This window comes from Balaenoptera musculus, chromosome 3, assembly GCF_009873245.2.
Source record: "Balaenoptera musculus isolate JJ_BM4_2016_0621 chromosome 3, mBalMus1.pri.v3, whole genome shotgun sequence".
NCBI classification, from domain to species: Eukaryota; Metazoa; Chordata; class Mammalia; order Artiodactyla; family Balaenopteridae; genus Balaenoptera; species Balaenoptera musculus.
The window spans coordinates 83,216,462-83,238,949 of NC_045787.1; positions in this window are offsets into that span (position 1 = coordinate 83,216,462).

Sequence of the window (22,488 nt, forward strand, 5' to 3'; positions counted from 1 at the left end):
AATTCAGCTTAACTCCTCATTTTTTTTCCCATGTCACAACTCAGATTTTACTTTTTCAAAGAAAACTTTTCTGACACCCCCATTGCCACCTAAAATTGCCTCCCTCTCATCATTTTTAACTATCCCCTTACCCTGCTTTATTTTTAAAAATAATTTTTCAATTTTTTTTCAAAGTGCTACCTAATGTTATATGTATGCATATATATCCTATATCCTATCCCATCCCATCCTATCCTATCCTATCATCATTTATCACACTTGCATGCAACCTACATGAATGCAGGAACTTTGTTTCATTCACTTCTGTATCCACAGTACATAGAACACTGGTTGGAATATAATGAATGCTCAATATATATATAATATATAGTGAATAAAAGTCTATAATGGCAGTTTTCAAACTAAATTCTAGTATGGGCTGCAATTTGAAATAGCAGTGCCTTAAAATTATTTTCTAACATTTATTTTCCTGGTATGATAACTAAAAGGCTTGTTACCCATTCTGGATGCTGCTATTCATTCTTCCTTTTTTCTATTCTTTTCTTTGTGTGTGTGTATGTGTGTATGTGTGTGTGTGTGTGTGTGTGTGTGTGTGTGTGGCTTGCCTTTAGCTCTTTTTCTTTAGTGGGTCCATAAGAACCACCAATGAGTAGAAGAAAATAAGAAATTATGTATTGGGGAGACTATTTGTAATGATTAATTAATCATCCATTCTTCTGTTAAAGATGAATACTTTTTTTCTTTTGGTGAAGTACTTAATATTTACTGAGCAGAGATAGAGTCTGCCTAAGTTGTAGGTGTTGAAGTCCTGGAGTTCACAATCATGTTAATACATTATTTTTGCTGGATACCTATGTTTTTATGTAAGAAATAGTGGGCTAATGCATTTTGTACTTCAGCTATTTCACCTTTCCTATTTGCTATAATGTTAAACATGTTCTATTCTATGGGACTTTGTAATGTGCCTTTGAGACAGAAATGCATGTGTGGGAAAGCATTTTTAAAAGGCCTTATTATACATCATTTATTTGTTATGTTATAATTTACCAGTACTTTATTGGGCCTCATCTGTCGAAACTTGATAAAGGATAATTAACTGCAGGCAAAGTCCAGATTTGGGGATTCTTTCATCTACCATTAGAATAAGAACTTGCATGTACGTCATTAACCATATAGATTCCAAAGCATGGTTAAAACATGACATTATCTCTTTCAAGCCTGGTGCTATGAAATTATCTTATTATATAAACAAATTAATACAGGATTTAGGAAAAAAGTTTTATGTCATATTTTTCTTTCCTCTTATTTTGGAAACACTTAATCTTTTAGAATGGTTACAAATTTATTAAAAGCATTAAGCATTTTAGTTCAGTCCACTCTTAAGGTGAAGGGAATTGGGCTCTACCTTTTGAAGGTAGGATGATCAAAGAATTCACAGACATATTTTAAATCCGTAATACCTTTGGAGAGAAGGGAGGAGGTAGTTACTGGGAGGGAACATAGAATGAGGGACTTGAGGGACTTGGAAGATACTCTATTTCTTGATTGAATATTGTTTACATTGGTGTGTTTCCTTTGTGAAAATTCCCTGTGCTCTACACTTTTGTGAATTTTCTGTATGTGTGTTATATTACTATAAAAGAATTAAAATGCTTAGTGCTAATTTTGATCATCTTTCACTAAAACAGTTAGCCATTTGAAGAGATACTTTAAAAAAGATACACAGGATAAAAAAAAATATTGTTAAGTGTTAACAGGCTAATTAATCATGTAGATGTGCCATTTCTCTGTTGAAGCAAATATTGCACAATAAGTTGATATTTCCTAGGTCCACCAGAACACCAAATATCCTAGCATAAATTATCACAATATATGATGGTTCAGGGCACCTCTAGTTCTTAGAATTCATGAAGGCAGTAAATTTTTTTCTTGCTCAATTCCAGTTAGTTAGAAGATTCAATAATTTTCCTTAAAATTGTAGTTCTGCTGGATTCATGATATATGTTTGCCCAAGATGCGTCAGGACAAGCACAGATACTGCAGAGAATATGAGTTCTGTGGCCCTAGAGGCACTATTTGGTACTAAGTGGTTGTGGCATTGTCTCAAATATTGGAGATGCAGATGCACCTTGGATTTACTAAAGAATTGCATTTTCCATTACATTTGTCTCTGTGTTAAATGCTGCTGTGAAAAATGAGCAGATAAGTAAGAGACTCTCTTGGGTGTAGAATATATGGGAAGAGAGAAAACTTGCACAAGCCTCTTAGATAGCCTCATCCACCAGAGGGGAGACAGAAGAAGCAAGAAGAACTACAATCCTGCAGCCTGTGAAACAAAAACCACATTCACAGAAAGATAGACAAGCTGAAAAGGCAGAGGGCTATGTACCAGATGAAGGAACAAGATAAAACCCCAGAAAAACAACTAAATAAATGTGGAGATAGACAACCTTCCAGGAAAAGAATTCAGAATAATGATAGTGAAGATGATCCAGGACCTCAGAAAAAGAATGGAGGCAAAGATTGAGAAGATGCAAGAAATGTTTAACAAAGACCTAGAAGAATTAAAGAACAAACAAACAGAGATAAACAATACAATAACTGAAACGGAAACTACACGAGAAGGAATCAATAGCAGAAACACTGAGGCAGAAGAACGGATAAGTGACCTGGAAGACAGAATGGTGGAATTCACTGCTACAGAACAAAATAAAGAAAAAAGAATGAAAAGAAATGAAGACAGCCTGAGAGACTTCTGGGACAACATTAAACACAACAACATTCGCATTTATAGGGGTCCCAGAAGGAGAAGAGAGAGAGGAAGGACCCGAGAAAATATTTGAAGAGATTATAGTTGAAAACTTCCCTAACATAGGAAAGGAAATAGCCACCCAAGTCCAGGAAGCGCAGCGGAGTCCCATACAGGATAAACCCAAGGAGAAACACACCGAGACACATAGTAATCAAATTGGCAAAAATTAAAGACAAAGAAAAATTATTGAAAGCAGTAAGGGAAAAATGACAAATAATATACAAGGGAACTCCCATAAGGTTAACAACTGATTTCTCAGCAGAAACTCTACAAGCCAGAAGGGAGTGGCATGATATACTTAAAGTGATGAAAGGGAAGAACCTACAACCAAGATTACTCAACCGGCAAGGATCTCATTCAGATTCGATGGAAAAATCAAAAGCTTTACAGACAAGCAGAAGCTAAGAGAATTCAGCACCACCAAGCCAGCTCTACAACAAATGCTAAAGGAACTTCTCTAAGTGGGAAACACAAGAGAAGAAAAGGACCTACAAAAACAAACCCAAAACAATTAAGAAAATGCTCATAGGAACATACATATCGAAAATTACCTTAAACGTGAATGGATTAAATGCTCCAACCAAAAGACACAGGCTCGCTGAATGGATACAAAAACAAGACCCATCTATATGCTGTCTAAAAGAGACCCGCCTCAGACCTAGGGACACATACAGACAGAAAGGGAGGGGATGGAAAAAGATATTCCATGCAAATGGAAATCAAAAGAAAGCTGAAGTAGCAATACTCATATCAGACAAAATAGACTTTAAAATAAAGAATGTTACAAGAGGCAAGGAAGGACACTACATAATGATCAAGGGATCAATCCAAGAATAAGATATAACAATTATAAGTATATAAGCACCCAACATAGGAGCACCGCAATACATAAGCCAACTGCTAATAGCTATAAAAGACAAAATCGACAGTAACACAGTAATAGTGGGGGACTTTAAAAACCTCACTTACACCAATGGACAGATCATCCAAAATGAAAATTAATAAGGAAACACAAGCTTTAAATGACACAGTAGACCAGATAGATTTAATTGATATTTATAGGACATTCCATCCAAAAACAGCAGATTACACTTTCTTCTCAAGTGCGCATGGAACATTCTCCAGGATAGATAATATCTTGGGTCACAAATCAAGCCTCAGTAAATTTAAGAAAATTGAAATCATGTCAAGCATCTTTTCGGACCACAACGCTATGAGATTAGAAATGAATTACAGGGAAAAAAAACGTAAAAAACACAAACACATGGAGGCTAAACACTACATTACTAAATAACCAAGAGATCACTGAAGAAATCAAAGAGGAAATCAAAAAATACCTAGAGACAAACGACAATGAAAACACGGTGATCCAAAACCTCTGGGATGCAGCAAAAGCAGTTCTAAGAGGGAAGTTTATAGCTATACAAGCCTACCTCAAGAAACAAGAAAAATCTCAAGTAAACAATCTAACCTTACACCTAAAGGAGCTAGAGAAAGAAGAACAAACAAAACCCAAAGTTAGCAGAAGGAAAGAGATCATAAAGATCAGAGCAGAAATAAATGAAATAGAAACAAGGAAAACAATAGCAAAGATCAATAAAACTAAAAGCTGGTTCTTAGAGAAGATAAACAAATTGATAAACCATTAGCCAGACTCATCAAGAAAAAGAGGGAGAGGACTCAAATCAATAAAATTAGAAATGAAAAAGGAGAAGTTACAACAGACACCGCAGAAGTACAAAGCATCCTAATAGACTACTACAAGCAACTCTATGCCAATAAAATGGACAACCTGGAAGAAACGAACAAATTCTTAGAAAGTTATAACCTTCCAAGACTGAACCAGGAAGAAATAGAAAATATGACAGACCAATCACAAGTAATGAAATTGAAACTGTGATTAAAAATCTTCCAACAAACAGAAGTCCAGGACCAGATGGCTTCACAGGTGAATTCTATCAAACACTTAGAGAAGAGCTAACCCCCATCCTTCTCAAACTCTTCCAAAAAACTGCAGAGGAAGGAACACTCCCAAACTCATTCTATGAGGCCACCATCACCCTGATAGCAAAGCCAGACAAAGATACTACAAAAAAAGAAAATTACAGACCAATATCACTGATGAATATAGATGCAGAAATCCTCAACAAAATACTAGCAAACAGAATCCAACAACACATTAAAAGGATCATGCACCATGATCAAGTGGGATTTATCCCAGGGATGCAAGGATTCTTCAATATATGCAAATCAATGTGATACACCTTATTAACAAATTGAAGAATAAAAACCATATGATCATCTCAATAGATGCAGAAGAAGCTTTTGACAAAATTCAACACCCATTTATGATAAAAACTCTCCAGAAAGTGGGCATAGAGGGACGCTACCTCAACATAATAAAGGCCATATATGACAAACCCACAGCAAACATCATTCTCAACGGTGAAAAACTGAAAGCATTTCCTCTAAGATCAGGAATGAGACAAGGATGTCCACTCTCACCACTATTATTCAACATAGTTTTGGAAGTCCTAGCCACGGCAATCAGAAGAAAAAGAAATAAAAGGAATACAAATTGGAAAAGAAGAAGTAAAACTGTCACTGTTTGCAGTTGGCATGATACTATACATAGAGAATCCTAAAGATGCCACCAGAAAACTACTAGAGCTAAGCAATGAATATGGTAAAGTTGCAGGATACAAAATAAATGCAGAGAAATCTCTTGCATTCCTATACACTAATGATGAAAAATCAGAAAGAGAAATTAAGGAAACAATCCCATTTACCATTGCAACAAGAATAATAAAATACCTAGGAATAAACCTACCTAGGGAGACAAAAGACCTGTATGCAGAAAACTATAAGACACTGATGAAAGAAATTAAAGGTGATACCAACAGATGGAGAGATATACCATGTTCTTGGATTGGAATAATCAATATTGTGAAAATGACTATACTACCCAAAGCAATCTACAGATTCAATGCAATCCCTATCAAATTACCAATGGCATTTTACGGAACTAGAACAAAAAATCTTAAAATTCGTATGGAGACACAAAAGCCCCCGAATAGCCAAAGCAGTCTTGAGGGAAAAAAATGGAGCTGGAGGAATCAGACTCCCTGACTTCAGACTATACTACAAAGCTACAGTAATCAAGACAATATGGTACTGGCACAGAAACAGAAACGTAGATCAATGGAACAAGATAGAAAGCCCCGAGATAAACCCACACACCTATGGTCAACTAATCTATGACAAAAGAGGCAAGGATATACAATGGAGAAAAGACAGTCTCTTCAATAAGTGGTGCTGGGAAAACTGGACAGGTACACGTAAAAGAATGAAATTAGAATACTCCCTAACACCATACACAAAAATAAACTCAAAATGGCTTAAAGACCTAAATGTAAGGCCGGACACTCTAAAACTCTTAGAGGAAAACATAGGCAGAACACTCTTTGACATAAATCACAGCAAGATCTTTTTTGATCCACCTCCTAGAGTAATGGAAATAAATACAAAAATAAACAAATGGGACCTAATGAAACTTCAAAGCTTTTGCACAGCAAAGGAAACCATAAACAAGACGAAAAGACAACCCTCAGAATGGGAGAAAATATATGCAGACGAATCAACTGACAAAGGATTTATCTCCAAAATGTATAAACAGCTCATGCACTCAATATTAAGAAAACAAACAACCCAATCCAAAAATGGGCAGAAGACCTAAATAGACATTTCTCCAAAGAAGACATACAGATGGCCGAGAAGCACATGAAAATCTGCTCAACATCACTAATTATTAGAGAAATGCAAATCAAAACTACAGTGAGGTATCACCTCAAACCAGTTAAAATGGGCATCATCAGAAAATCTACAAACAACAAATTCTGGAGAGGGTGTGGAGAAAAGGGAACCCTCTTGCACTGTTGGTGGGAATGTAAATTGATACAGGCACTATGGAGAACAATATGGAGGTTCCTTAAAAAACTAAAAATAGAATTACCATATGACCCAGCAATCCCACTGCTGGTCATATACCCAGAGAAAACCATAATTCCATAAGACACATGCACCCCAATGTTCATTGCAGCACTATTTACAATAGCCAGGTTATGGAAGCAACCTAAATGCCCATCGACAGATGAATGGATAAAGAAGAAGTGGTACATATATACAATGGAATATTACTCAGACATAAAAAGGAACGGAATTGGGTCATTTGTTGAGATATGGATGGATCTAGAGACTGTCATACAGAATGAAGTAAGTCAGAAAGAGAAAAACAAATATCGTATATTAACGCATGTATGTGGAACCTAGAAAAATGGTACAGATGAACCAGCTGTCGAGCGCAGGCTCAGTAGTTGTGGTGCATGGGCTTAGTTGCTCCACAGCACGTGGGATCTTCCCGCACCAGGGCTCGAACCCGTGTCCCCTGCATTGGCAGGCGGATTCTTAACCACTGCGCTACCAGGGAAGTCCCCATCCACTGCTTTTTTAAACCTCTGAAATTACTTCCATGATGATGAATTCTGGTTCTACTGATATGTGACATTAGAAAAGTGACAAGGGATGTTTGAGAATTATGGCAGAGTGTACTTTGGAGAGGTCCCATTTTCTATATGTAAAGCTACTGGGTTCACTCTTTATGTAATTCTGAACTCAAATGAAAATTAATATATGGTAATCGGAGTTCACCTCTTGAGAATACTTATCTTGAGAATACCACTTTTTTTCTAAGTGTTCATTAGCAAAAGTAATAAATCTAATATTCTCTCCCAAATAATCATGCATTAAAAAACTATTCCAGAACCAGGGTACAAATGTGCATCATCTGAATTAACTAAAGAACAATTTTAAAGAAACTTAAAGATCAATTTTAAGCAGGTGCTAGGATTTTATTAACTATTTTTTTACTTGCCACAAAAGGGAGCCATCTCTCTTTGTCAATCAAGGCTCATACACTTCATTTAGAATTTTTGACATTTGTAGATATAAATAGAGCATGTGAATAAGAGCAGGATATTTAGGCAACTCTTTTAGCAGAGTTCTGAAGGATGGGGTTACGCACACTAATAATATGATTATCAAAATTGTTTCTGATGACGTATAGTATTGAAAAATGGGTCTGATGATTTCTTAGTCTGCACTCTACCTAAGGGAAATGGAAATAGTTGAAAAGATGCACAGCAGTTAAAAAGATCAGGATACTGAAAGAGCAGTTATCATTATTACAGTAAATTTGGTCTGGAACATTTGAAGATGAGCCTGAGCACTTGATTGATAACCATTGCTCTGAAGAAACCTGTGAATGATTTCCCTTGGAAGTAGAGTAAGGAAGATAATAATTCCAAAAGGACCTTCTTGATTACAGTTAATAAGCTTTCAGCCTGTAATGATGTCAATGCACATGGAATGAACAAATTTCTGAAGTGGACTTCTGAATTCAATGGGTCCTCCAGGTTTTTCTTACATAAAAATGCTCCTTTGTGTGTCTTAACAGTGGAGGTCTATATGTGTAGGTTCATTTGTATGCGGAGATTGGAATTCACACGTATGGTCTATCTAGAGAATACAAATTGTCACTTTCATGTACATTTAGTTATTTGCATTGATGTCTGTGAGATTAGATATTATCCAATAGGAATGGCATAGTAATTCTTATTTCATTTACATTTTATAGTTTTGTGCCAGGTGTGTGTCACTTCATGTGTAGCACTTATGACTCAGAAACAACTCCATTTTAAGCCTGTATTTCTGAGTATATATGTGTTTGTAGGTTTCTATTTTAAGAGTATAAAGTTTAATTCTATTCACCTGAACAGTGTTATTCAAGTGGGATATTGTGTGGGATAGCCTAGGTCAGAGAACTATATTTGGTGAATGCCATAGTAATGAAAGACAGAGGAGAGTAGGGCTTTGGAGCAAGACAGCTTGGCTTTGAATACTGCTTACAGTACTTACTCGCTATTTGGCTTTAGTCCCTAGTTTCTTTACTTGTAAAATGTGAATAATGATGATAATAACACCTACCTCATAGGATATTTTTAAAATTAAGTGAGATAAAGAGTGAAAAGCACCTATATGTTACTTGAAATGCGCTGAACCATGAATAACCAGCAGACATTATTGTAATTCTTTCTAGATCAGTGAACTTCATGAAAGGGGTGGTGATGGTGGTAGAACTGCCTTCTATTATATTTCCAACCCAACCAACTGCCTCACCATTACGTGCCGTGGGCCAAAAGAGCAAAGAGATTATAGATGGCCTGGAACAAACCATTCCTTCTGCCTGAGAAATAATTTAAAATGAATTTTGAGGTTTAGTCTTCACTGTTCATCAATACTCTACCATTTAATAGACAGAATTAGAAGGCCTAAAGAGGAACGGCACATTAAGCTTTCAAAATTTGGTATTCCAGGGCAGTTTGGAAGAATTTATTCAAGATAGACGTACGTGCCAGGATTGAAGAATAAAAATGAGGCATAGAGTTATTTAGAGAACATTCACCATTCCAGAAGGCAATCTGGGTAATTCATAGCAAATAGTGGTAACTTTATAAGACATCATCATCAATAAACATTTATAAGCATCCACCAGGACCAAGACCATACCTGGCACTAGAAATTACTGAATGATTGCTTAACTCCAAGTTTCCTTTTGGTTCTGGAGACATGGTCATGCATTGATGCATAAGGGAGTGTTCATGATGGGAAATGATCACAGTAAGATTTTATCATGACTACTGAAAAGCATGCCACACATGGTTTCCAATTTTTGGTGAAGCAACTAAAAATACGATATGTTCAAATATGTCATATTCATCAATAAGACTTTATTTAATGTATAAGTTGTTCCAATGAAATTTTTTTTTTAATAAATTTATTTTATTTTTATTTTATTTTTGCCTGCTTTGGGTCTTCGTTGCTGCGCGCGGGCTTCCTCTAGTTGCGGCAAGCGGGGGCTATTCTTGGTTGCAGTGTGCGGGCTTCTCATTGTGGTGGCTTCTCTTGTGACGGAGCACGGGCTCTAGAGCACAGGCTCAGTGGTTGTGGTGTGCGGGCTTAGTTGCTCCGCGGCATGTGGGATCTTCCCGGACCAGGGCTCGAACCCGTGTCCCCTGTATTGGCAGGCAGATTTTTTAGCACTGCGCCACCAGGGAAGCCCCCAGTGAAATTTTTAAAAGCCTTGTAAACAACAGTGTCTTTGATGCTTTTTCTTTTATCATTTTATACTATTCAGTTTTGTGAGAGCTTTACAAGTCGTACACACACACACACACACACACACACACACACACAGAGTGAAACCACACACAAAGGGACTTCTCTCAGAAAAATGTTTAAAGATTCAAACTTTATTTTAAGCTACAGCAGGATGCTTTAGAGCAGATAGAGTGAGAACTAATGAGTTATCCATTTGCACCAAGACTCTAAACTCTATCTTGCCAGTGGACTTGATATAATTCATGTTAGCCTGGCAAGAACGGATTAAGAATGGAAAGTGTGGGCTCACTCATATATTGTGTTTGGCTCATTAACAACATTAGTGTACCTTGTTAAGTAACTATATATTTCAGCATTGAATGCTATGCAAATGACATTAAAATTATCTTTTATTTTCAGGAAGGAGCTCTTAATTACTATATGGTTACATCTATCTTTAACAAAATGTCTCATTTTTTCTTTTGTAGAAGAGAAACTAACAGAGAAATACCCTAGACCAAGGGGCTCCGCAGATTTTGTAGACGCGTCACAGGGATTCATTCTGTTAAAATGCAGATTCATTAGGTTTGCGGAGGAACCTGAAAAATTTGCATTTCTAAGAACTTCCTGTTGATGCTTTTGCATGTAGTTCACGCACCACGTTTTCAGTAGCAAAACCTGAGCTAACACATTGGCTCACATAACTTCATTTTAAATGGAAATACCTGAAATCTAGGGGAAAATGTGCCTTGGTTATTATTGGAATTTGGTTGCTTTGAGTTCCAGAACTATGAGGAAAGATATTCTAATCATCTTCTATGAACCTGTGACAGCAAATTTTATATTCCAGGATACTCCTTGTTTTGTGTAAGAGTTCTTTCAGATTTCCTAACCTATGTCAATAGTGAAGCCACATTTTTGTTTTTGTTGTAAATTTATGAGGATAGCTTATCGGAAAGGAAGCCACATTCTGTAAACAAAATCTGAAATGTTTATTTCTAGTCCTTTGCAATTTAACATAGAAGACTGTGTTTTCAATCTTGGATCTTACAAACTATTGTCTTATTTTAGTGCTTCATTTATTATGTATTGGGTTAAAACTTTAAAAGAGTATCAGATATAGTTTACCTTTTATATACTTCTTTTTTCTTTGCATCCTGAAACATTTCTCCCAATAGAACTAGTTTGAGAAGCTGAGGCATACTGCCCATTGAAAGAAGCGCAGAAATAATCTAAAGGGAATGAAGAGTCAAATTCTTGGCTTTTTTTGAGCTCCCAGGTAGACTTTTAAAAATCTACTGCCAAGTCAATAGTCTGAAAGTCAAAGCTCTTTTGAGTTGGAATGGGTAGAATTTATTCAGAGAGAACAGTTTTGTTTTGTTTTGTTTGAATTCCAAAAGATGGGCTCTGAATATCAAGAGCAAAACCTGGAGGACTCAGGGCACAGGGTTTACACAATAAACCACAGACTAGGGAAGACTATATGAATGACATGAAAGCATTGTGCCCACTCAAATGGAGCCAGCTTTGTTTTGATCCGTGGTTGAGAGAAGAAGATCAGAGGGACTGTGACTGAAACTCAGAGGCTGCCTGGAATCATGGTCTGGGTGTAGCGGTAGATAGTGGGGCTGAAGACTATATAAAACACAGGTATGTTTAGGGGAATGTGGGAGTAGAAGAGTCACATGCCCTCCCTTACCAAGTATAGCTGGTGAGGCTACAGACCTCTCTGGAACGCTGGTATCTAGTGTGTTGTTGGAAGAACAGAGCAGCAGAGGCTGAGAGGAATGCCTTGGACACTTGGCCCGGTGACTCTCTCAAGTGCTGTCCTATTAAGTTGGGGAAGGAGATCTTACAGCCTGGGTCAGGGTGAGGAATAGATACATGCTTGGACTGGGTAAAAGTACTATTGAGGCCATCAGCAGAAAGTATCAATATCTTATGAAGGAGACTAGATGAGATGAGTTACATACAACGTGGAGAGTTAAGAGTCCTGGGCAAGATGTCCAACAATACAAACAGCCCTTCAGAACATAGATTACCTCCAGTAAGAAAGGAAAGGGAAGTCAGATGGGGATGGGAGTGGTGGAAGAATCCTAAGGAATGACTGCAATTGACTGAGTTGTATTAAACAGAGATCAAGGTTTAATGTAGAAGTGACGCTGGTTAACTTGAATTGCAAAGACTGAGTTATCCTTTCATTGTTGGGAATAGAGGAATTGAAGCTCATGAGGTAAATTCAGTTTAACAGTGTGTCGACTGAAAAGAAGTGCACAACTTAAAAGGTGAAAGTTATGTTTTATTCGGTGGACAAATCTGAGGACTTAAGCCAAGGACACAGCATCTCAGATAATTCTAAGAGACTTCTCCAAAGAGGAGGTGGGGGAGAGCTAGGATATATAGGAGTTTTTGCAACAAAACCAGGTGGTTGTAACATGAAAAGATGACTATTTCTAAAAGAAAACCAGATATCTCAAGGTAAGGAATTTAGTGCTTTTCTATGTATGGGAATATGCAAGAGTCTGGGCTCACTGAAATCATTACTTTGATATGCACCTCAGCTATCTGGGGCCAGCATCCTGTGTCTTCTCATCCTGAGTCTTCGCAAGGTACACCGTAGGGGTGACTGCAGCAGTTGACTGCTAGATGGCAGGCGTTCTTTGTTTCCATCCTGAGTTCCCTCAGGGCTCACTGTTGGGGCGGCTGTAATGTGGTGGCTTGAGGGCTGCCACAGCCTTTGTTTACTGATATGGCAGACAATATTTTAGTTCTCAAATGTAATAATAAAGTTACAATTTATCAGTCTGAGTTCTGTGCCTATGTCTATTCGTAATCTCCATAGTAAGATGATGATAATAATAATGCCAGCCCTGCTTACTTCAATTTTAAATGGGGAAAAAAATTCCTATAGAATTTTTAGAGTAGGTATTAACTTTAGGATAACTAAGTCATGTCATCCCCCTTCTCATAATCTTTGAACACTTCTCCTTGTTCTCAGAATAAAGCCCTAAACCCTTCACATGGCCTTAGAGACCCACTATGTCCTGCTGCTTGCCAGCTCTGCAGCCCCACCTCGTTCTGTTTGCCATTCGCTATCTTTGTTCCAACCAGACATTGATTTTGGTTTCTTAAACTTGACCTACACGTTTCCCACCTCAAGGCATTTTCAGATGTTATTCTCTCTGCTTGAAAGAGTCTCCTTTTCAACCGTAGGTCAAGTTTCCTTGCCAAATGCTTCCATATCACTCTGTACTGCTTCTTTATAGTATTTATCACAATTGAAATAGATTTTTGTTGTTGTTGTGGAGAATGTCAGTCTTTCTCATAGGCTCTAGGCTTCAGTAGTGCAGAGACCACGTCTGTCTTATTTGCTGATGTAGCCCCAGTGTATAGCACAGGCCTGACATGTTATAGTCATTAATATTTGGGGAACACGCAAAATGAGTGAATGAATGGTTTGATCTGATACTCTCATTTTACTTAAGAAGATATAGTATCTGATGTAGTACATATATACAACGGAATATTACTCAGCCATAAAAAGGAATGAAATTGGGTCACTTGTAGAGACGTGGATGCATCTAGAGACTATCATACAGAGTGAAGTCAGAAAGAGAGAAAGAAATATCATATATTAACACATACATGTGGAATCTAGAAAAATGGTACAGATAAACCTGTTTGCAAGGCAGAAATAGAGACACAGACGTAGAGAACAAATGTATGGACACCAAGGGGGGACGGGGGGGTGGGATGAACTGGGAGACTGGGGTTGACGTATATACACTAACTAATATGTATAAAATAGATAACTAATGAGCACCTGCTGTATAGCACAGGTAACTCCACTTTGCTGTACAGTAGAAACTAACACAACATTGTAAAACAACTATACCCCAATTAAAAAGAAAAAAGAAGATATAGGGTCTGATGAGACTGAGTTTTCTAGTTGCTTAACTGTAATCAAAGTTGTTTTATTATACCTTGGGGAGAGGATGGGAGAAAAATTCAAAGATACTAAAAACACAATTAAGAATATTGTTTAGTTTAAGAAATCATTAATTACCCCATCCCCTACTGTTTCAATCTTTTTTGTTATGTATTATGTTTATTTGTGAAACCTGCTCTTAAAAGAATCATTGGTTGTACTTTTATTGTATTTCAGATAAAATGTTATGGTTAGAATGTCACACTGTTTTATTTATTAAAAGAAAATTGGTCTCTTTGGCTCGCTCATTAAGTTTTGTGGCTTTTTTAAAAGATGAATACCCACCAGACCAACGATTGGCCTCCATAGGTGTTTTTCCCCCATGTTAACCAGAAAGCCATATGATATTTTGAAAAGATGTTTGCTATACCTGGAAGAGTGAAGCAGTAAAGAACAATGAGGCAGCCAAAAATGTCACTAGATAAATGAGTCCCAGCTTGTATTCTCTTATACAAGATTACACAATTTTAAATTGCACTAAATTGGTACTGATCTGGCAATCTTGTCTTTGATATGCTTTGAGTCTTAAAATTCTACAGACTGTAGACTTGAGGGGCACTCACACCAGGTTTGAATGAAACGTATTTACAGCACAGTGGGAGAAAAGTATTATTTTATTCCTGGTTTTCTCTATGCTTCTTAGTGTGGAAGCAGTGGAACCAATGAAACCTTATCAATATTTAGCATCTCTTCTTTAAAATGACAAGCTTTAGAAAAATAATTCAATATCAAGGTAAATAACCATAGCTCTGACTGCCCAGGTATGTTTTAAACATTGTTTGAGGAAAGAGAATATTTCTCCTAAGAAAACTATATGAATGTCAGACAACTATTTTTTCCATAAGGCCTTATAAATAATAACTAATACTGTGCTAGGGCAATAGAGGATTTTCTCAATCTCCTCTGGGTGCCAGGTAGAAATACTGGCTGTTAGTTCATATTTATGACAAAGTATTATTTTTCTGCTAAAACAGATGGATTTTGAACTGACATTTTGACATCACAGGAAAATGCATACTGTCCTTTCAAACAACCCTCTTGGATACATCAGGAAAGCAACTATTAAGTGAAATGTATGACAGCAGGACTTCATTCTACTTTTCTTATTCGAGTGTTTATTTGTTTGAATTGGCCATAGATAGGTTCCTAAGGATTTGAACTGTGTCGGAAATGATTTGATTTAAGTCAAACAACGAACACAGTCACACCTTGTCACCACTTCCCAAATGACTTTTTTCAGGGAGGGGCCCCCTTCATGGACATAATGTAGTAAGTTCAGAAAAGCTTTCCTGGGGATTGTTTCATTTGCAAGATATATTTAAACCTGGAAAATGACATAGGAATATTTACCAAATACAGATAGTAATTTCTACTCCCATAAATGTGAATGTGGAAGTGTTTAGAGACAAGTCCTATGTGACAGTTTGAAAATAGCATATACATATTACCAAATAGAGATATTACCAGAATAATTCTATAGCTGTATATCCATAAATGAAGACTTAGAGAAATGTTAAAGTTGTGATTACAGAAATATTTAATCAGGGAAATTATCACCGTGAGGATTTTATTGTAACTGTATGTGTGGGGTGGGGTGGGTAAAGTAAGACTTACTGATTATTGAATTTTATTAGGTAGAATTAATTATGTGCAGGGGAATATTCAAATATATTTTTATATGAAAACTTCCTGTTGTTCTTTATGTTCAGACTTCTCTAAGTTTTCACACATTTGAAAGATTAGGTTTGTTTTTTGAACCACTTAGTAAGTTTATTCCTTTGGATTTATTTTCCATTCAAAGATGAGATTGTTTCCAGTGTAAAGCTACACCTTGAGCATTTTGACAACTCAGCTGAAGACATTCCTTCTGGTCATGCTGGCCTTATACACACTTACCCCCTGCCCATATGAACCATTTTAGTAAGCTGTAGATAGTTGTACCTTTTACTTCAATTCCTCTGAAATCATTTTCAGTCATTTTGATGAAAGCTGTCAGTTCCTTATTCATTTTTATCTTTCAAAAAGGCTCAAAAGGCACTGCATTCTCATTTGCATACCCAATCCTTCCTTTCAGTCTTGAATTATTATTAACAGTACACTTTGCTCTCTAACATGAACTTAAGACTGTAAAAGAGTATTGTTTTGTTGAGACTATCAGTAAATATCTTTATATGCAAAGATATTATTATTACTATTGGTATTAATATTACAGACATTTAGTTGTGATTTTTTGCTTAACTTAATTGGTAAAGCTGTTTAAAAATTATATTTAGTTTACATTAGCTTTATCCTTTAAAAATCATGTTTCTAAATCTTATGGTTAATACTTTAGTGAAAGGGTGTTTCAAGGTCCCTTTTCCTTTATATGAAACCAGTTCAATCAGCAAAGTAAAAGTCAGAGCTTTGACTCTGTTTTTTAGATTTCTTCTTATTTGAATGATCCACCTTTCCCTATAGTGATCACCGTGAATCACTTGAAAATGAATATGCCGAGGTAAGTGTATGTTCGAGAAAGTTTGGGTATTTTTAAATTGCCTATTCATATAATTTAGACCTCAAATTCATATGAACCTTATAATTTAATCAAAAGGATGATGTTGTCCAGCAATTATTTTGAATTCCTAAAATATGCCAGGTACAAGCACTATGTCATTTCAATCATACAGATGTGGAGGACTCCATGCACATGAGGACACTGATGCTCAGTAAGGTTGAATAACTTGCCTAGTGTTACGCCTCTAAAAATGACAGAGTGGGCGGCAAATCTGAGTCTTTCTGTTTCCAAAGATGGTGATCCACTGCATTATTGGATTAGTTTCTTTCATGTTTGCTTTTCTTACCTATAATGCTAAAAAAAGAGGTTCTTTCAGATTCTTGGAGAGTGAACCTATCTTGGATAGGGTTTCTTTTCTCTTCAACTGCATTTTTAAATGATTTAATGAGAGAAATAGTTTAGTTGAAACTGAAAATTTAAGATAAGAGACTCAACATTCATGAATTTCCAAATTCAAGCATTGCCCCCATCACAAGAAACTATCTCTTTTTTTTTTTTTTTTTAATTGAAGTATAGTTGATTTACAGTGCTGTGTTAACTTCTGCTGTATAGCAAAGTGACTCAGTTATACACATATATACATTCTTTTTTTATATTCTTTTCCATGATGGTTTATCCCAGGATATTGAATATAGTTCCCTGTGCTATACGTAAAGACCTTGTTTTTTATCCATGAAACTATCTCTTAACAGGCCATTGTATTTGGAGAGAGCAATTAGAGAACCTCGGGTTCTCAAGTTACAGACATATTTTACATGGTTATTAATATTTTAAATATTTTACTAACTATTTAACTGTTCGGTTTACTTCTACCACTTGTAAGGCGTAACTATGAACAGCTATCTTGTGGGATGTCCTGGTTACTTCGCTTTTTTTCTCAGGGAGCCATGTTATGATACTGGCTAGAGTTTGTTCTGAATTTCAGATAATGATTGACAATGAAATAATAATTAATATTTGTAGAGTTTCCACAAGATATATAGTAAAGATGGTGGAAAAGGAACATATGTCAAGATATTTGCTATATATAGATGGATTGTTCAGACACTGACTCATCTCATAGAATGATAGAGATCAATGAGTATGAACAGTAAAATATTCTTCTTTTGGTTGAGGAGAATGAAGTCTAAAGGAATAATTAATTGATAGCAGAGCCCAGTCAAAAACCTGTTTCTTCACAGAGCTGATCAGGGAAGGGGCCATGATTTGACCTCAGGCTGTTTGATTCTGTATCCTATCCTGTCATGCAGTCCAAGGGTTCTGGATGTCTCCCAAGTAGGCCACAGAGGAGGAGGCCTAGTTCATACATGTCCTTCCAGAGGGCTCTGGGTCTTTTAGGCAGAGCTTGGGTAAGAGTTACCCCCTGGGACTGAACTTGCATGGTGTCCCCCATAGTTGTAGAGTAAGCAGCCTCGGCACATACAGCACCCCTCTCCAACCCTATCCAGTAGTTTGTGCTGCTTCTGTGGAATTACTGCCTGGGACTGCCGGCTCAGGACCATTGTGCCTGCTTGCTGAAGCTCTATGCAGACAGGTGCAAGTTTCTCCTCCTTGGTGGGTCCCTTTCTTCTCCTAGGGGTCGGCCAAGGCCCCTACATGGTCCATGCCATTCCTAGTCAGGCGCATGGCTCAGAGTGTTTCCTCCTATTCTATGGGTTCACGTAAGAGATTGTGAGATTCATGGGGAATATGAGGAGACTGAGGTACAGAGAAGGGAAGGGACTTGCTTGCAGTCATAGAGCCAGGAAACAGAGCTGATAAGAACAGAATACTGATGTAGCCATTTCTTCTTCACAGCAAAGCTAGGAAAGGGATTGATTTTTTACCATCTTACCTCATGAGGAAGCTGAGCCTTGTTCAAGGTCACATAGCTGGTAAGGAGGGCTAATAATAACAACAGGAATAATAATACTAATCTACTAACACATTTTGTCAGTTACAGTGTGCTAAGCATCATCGAATGCTCATAGTTCTAGGAGGTTGATGCTATTTGCAGATGAGGAAATTGAGGCTCAGAGAAGTGAAGAAACGTGGAAGTCACATGGCTAGTAAATAGGGATGGAAGTAAAAAGAGCTAACATTTACGGCACACTTAGTGTACGCTAAGCACCTTGCTGTTTAATTCTCACAGCCCTATTGGGAGAACAGGTGCAATTAATCAAGTTTATAGGTGAGGAGAATGGGGCTTAGAGAAGTTATTAGATGAAGATGACACAGTTAATAAATGGAAATATAAAAACAGTAATAGTAATCATAAGCTAACATTTATTGAGCACTTACTCTGTGCACAGTAATATGTCATGTTCTCTCATGTTCAGAGAATTAAGAGACTTACACAGGGCCACACAGCCAGGAGTGGAAAAGCAGGGATTTGAATTCAGATCTCTGGAGAGGGAGATCCTTCTGTGGGAGGGGAAGTTGATAAATATGGAGGCCCTTCAACTGGGAAGACATTGGCCGCTTGGAGGCCTTCCTGGAGGGCATCTGTGTTTGGAGGGTGGCATCCTTACCTACAGTTTCAGTTGCATCAAAAACAACATGAGCTCCAAGCCAAGCACAACTCCTATGGCACAGCTCAGCCATCCAATACCAAAACCGGCTGCCAGCTGACATCATGTACAACATCAGGGCACTGGCCCCCTATGACAGCTAGATGTTGTGACAGTGGGTACGAGGACAAGGAGGACAGGGAACCCCATGGCAGGGGCGAAGTGGCTGAAGACCACAGCCTGCAGAGGGTATGGAAGAGGGTAGACTTTGAAGGCCCGCCCGGGGCCTCTACTCCTGGTGGGTCTCCATTTGTGCCCTTTGGACTCTGGTCCCTACAGTATTGAGAATGTCCTGTCATGGGCAAGAGAAGTGGACCCTGAAGTCCTTGGTCAGCAGCCTGGGGCTGGGCATGCATCCTGCATTGTCCCCCTAGCTCCAAGAGATTGACCCCAGGACACCTGTGACATTGCAGCTTTCTTGAGGTCCAAAGAAGCAAGAGGAGTGGGTACACTTCCTGGCCGACTGAGAAAAGAATTCTCAAATGCCTCATACCTCTCTGTTTAGTCCTATTTTACAGATTCGGAAAGTGAGTTTCAAAAGCGGGGAAGGGACTCAAAACAATTTTATTTTTGTCCTCTGACTTTTTATATCTTATTTTCTACTCCGATATATTGTTTGTTTTGATAACCTTAAAATCACCACCGAGAGTCTATAGTTTAAACTACATTTATTTGAACAAATGTAGAATCTTTTATATGTACTAGGAGTCTTTTGTATATAGTAGGTATTCAATGAATATTTGTCGATGTGGATATTTTAATTAGAAAGAAAATGGGGAGAAGTATCTTCATACTATTTTAGGGAATCCATGAGTTCTCTTGATAAAAGGATTTAAACTGAAGGGCTATCCAAAAAACAGGGTCAGATAATAAACCCCACAGTTAGGAAGAAAGAGTTTGTTAAGGATAAGGCCCCTCAGACTATGAGATTTAGGGTCCTGACAGATGGAGAAAGTGGATTTAAGGGGATATGAAAGCAAATGTGGCTATTCAGCTGCTGATCAGAAAATGACAGATGGATTCACTGAGGAAGCTGAAAAGGCACACCAGAAGAAGAAAACAATACTATTATTTAAGATACTGGGGACATTCTTCACAGATCGTTTCTGGAAAAACCAGCAGGCATGTTTATCCCCTGATTGAGGCACTGAATACATTTCAATCAAAGCACAATGAGTTGACCTAATAAAACTTTTCAGAGCAAAAGTAAAGAAAAATAGGAGACATTATAGGCAGTAGGCATTTTACCTTTGTACAGTTGGCAGTGTCAGTGAGCAATCACATTAGCCATCTTAAGGCGGTGCCTCTCAAAGTGTCCTTTTAGGGGTTCTGTGGGGTCAAACTTTTTTGTAATAATACTAAGATGTTATTTTCTTTTACTACTAAAAGTTCTCTCATGGGTACACAATAAAACATTTCCAGATGCTACTTAAATTGTGATATCATAACCAATTGAATGCAGAAGTAGATATGTGAATGTAGCTGTCTTCTGTTTAATAAAGATACTAAAGAGATTTCCAAAAATATAAAACAATGCCACTCTTCTATTTTTTTGTTTTATTTGGAAATATAGTTATTTTTCACTAAAAACCATTATTTATGTTAACATATGATGGGTTTATTACTTTTCTCTTAAAATGAATTAATAAATACATTTTTAAATTCTCAACTTTAATTTCAAACGTTAATAGACAAAATCAACATCAAAAATAGCTCTTAGGGCCCTCTATAATTTATAAGCGTATAGAGAGATCCTGAAACTGAAAAATTTGAGAACCTCTGTCTTTAGGGATATGAGAATGTTTCTTCTAAAAATTGTCTGTGTATGACAGAGACTGTAAATGAGCATCATGCCCATTTCTCTTCTCCTTTTGGAAGCATGGGAGGAGTATACATCCTCGTAGGTCTATGATAGAGCAAACCTATGTTGTTGGTTCTAGCAATGTGTTGTGGGTGGCAATGACATGTGTCACTGTCTGTCAGAACATTTGATGGCTGATAAGAGATTCTTAAGAACTCTGCTTTCCTGCTATTGTGACCATGGAAGCACATGTTGACATAAAGGTGCCAAAGATTAAAGCAGACTGGGATACTGGGCCAGCTCTGGGAGGAGAGCCCCTCTGGAGAACCACCTGGAGTGGCAGTAGACCTAGCATGAGCTGGAGAAAAATGTTGTCAGTGATAAATCCCTGAGACTTGAAGGCTATTTAATACTAGTGCGTAAACTAGCCTATCCTGGCTTGTACCTGACTTTTCATGGGAAAACCAGCACGGGCAGACAATTTTAGGGGATTATTAGCCTGAGAGCTAAAGGAAAGTCCTCATACTGTTAGAATAAAAGGTAATTCAGAGTAGTTTTTAAAAAAATGTCATTTATTATTTTTTGATGCTTTAGAGGTAATTATTTAAAAAAATGACATCAGGCTCTGTGTAACTAATGTGTTGAATATGGATAATACGTAGGTCCTTACTCTCGAGGAATGTGACCTAAATGCTCTTCTATTATTTTATTATCATTTGTATTTACAGAAAGCAACTTTCCCCTATGTATTTATTAAGTCTTTGAATAATAGTTATTAAATGATCACTATGCAGTACTTTGTTGGGAATGTTACAATGACAAAGACAGTCTTCAATGTCACCACTTAACATAGAGGCAAGAAATTGAGAAAGGCAAAGGGTAAAGTCTACATGCCAGTTGGGTTTACACATTTCAAGAGCTTTCTAAGAAGTCCCTCCAAGGACTTGGGCTTACATCTTGTTGGGCTCTCTGAGCTATTAGGAAGGCTGGAAATCATAGGGTTTTTTTTGTTGGGCCCGTTGACACCCTGAAAAAAAATTGCTTCTTGTTAATAAGGTGAAGAGTAGATTGATACTGAGTAGGCAGCCAGACGCATCTTCCACACTGACCCTTGGTCCTTTTGCGGATCTCATCACCTCGTTTGTACCAAAAAATCTGGACTCACATGCACTGCCAAGGCACAAAGTCCTCAGTCCCCAGTGGCCAGAATATCACTGAGTCACCTGCCACCCTGCTCCACATGGCTGTTTCAAGTCTACTGGCATTCTACTTCTTACGTGTTACTTTTTGGGGTAAGGTTGTCTTTGAAAACTGCAGTAATGTACCACAGAGTTATTCTCCCCACTGGACTCTGCTCTGGGAGCCAAGCCCAGGTCCTCTTTGCTCTTGGACCCACAGATCTCTGTTCTCTACCCCCTCCCTGCCCCCATGACAGAACAGTTTCTTTCTAATAGCAGGGATATCCGTCTTCCTTCATGATGCAAACCTAGTCATTTTGCCTACACCGAGAAATCCTCTCCACCCTTTGGAAGCAGGAGGATTCATGGGATGTTTTTCCTTTCTACTCTC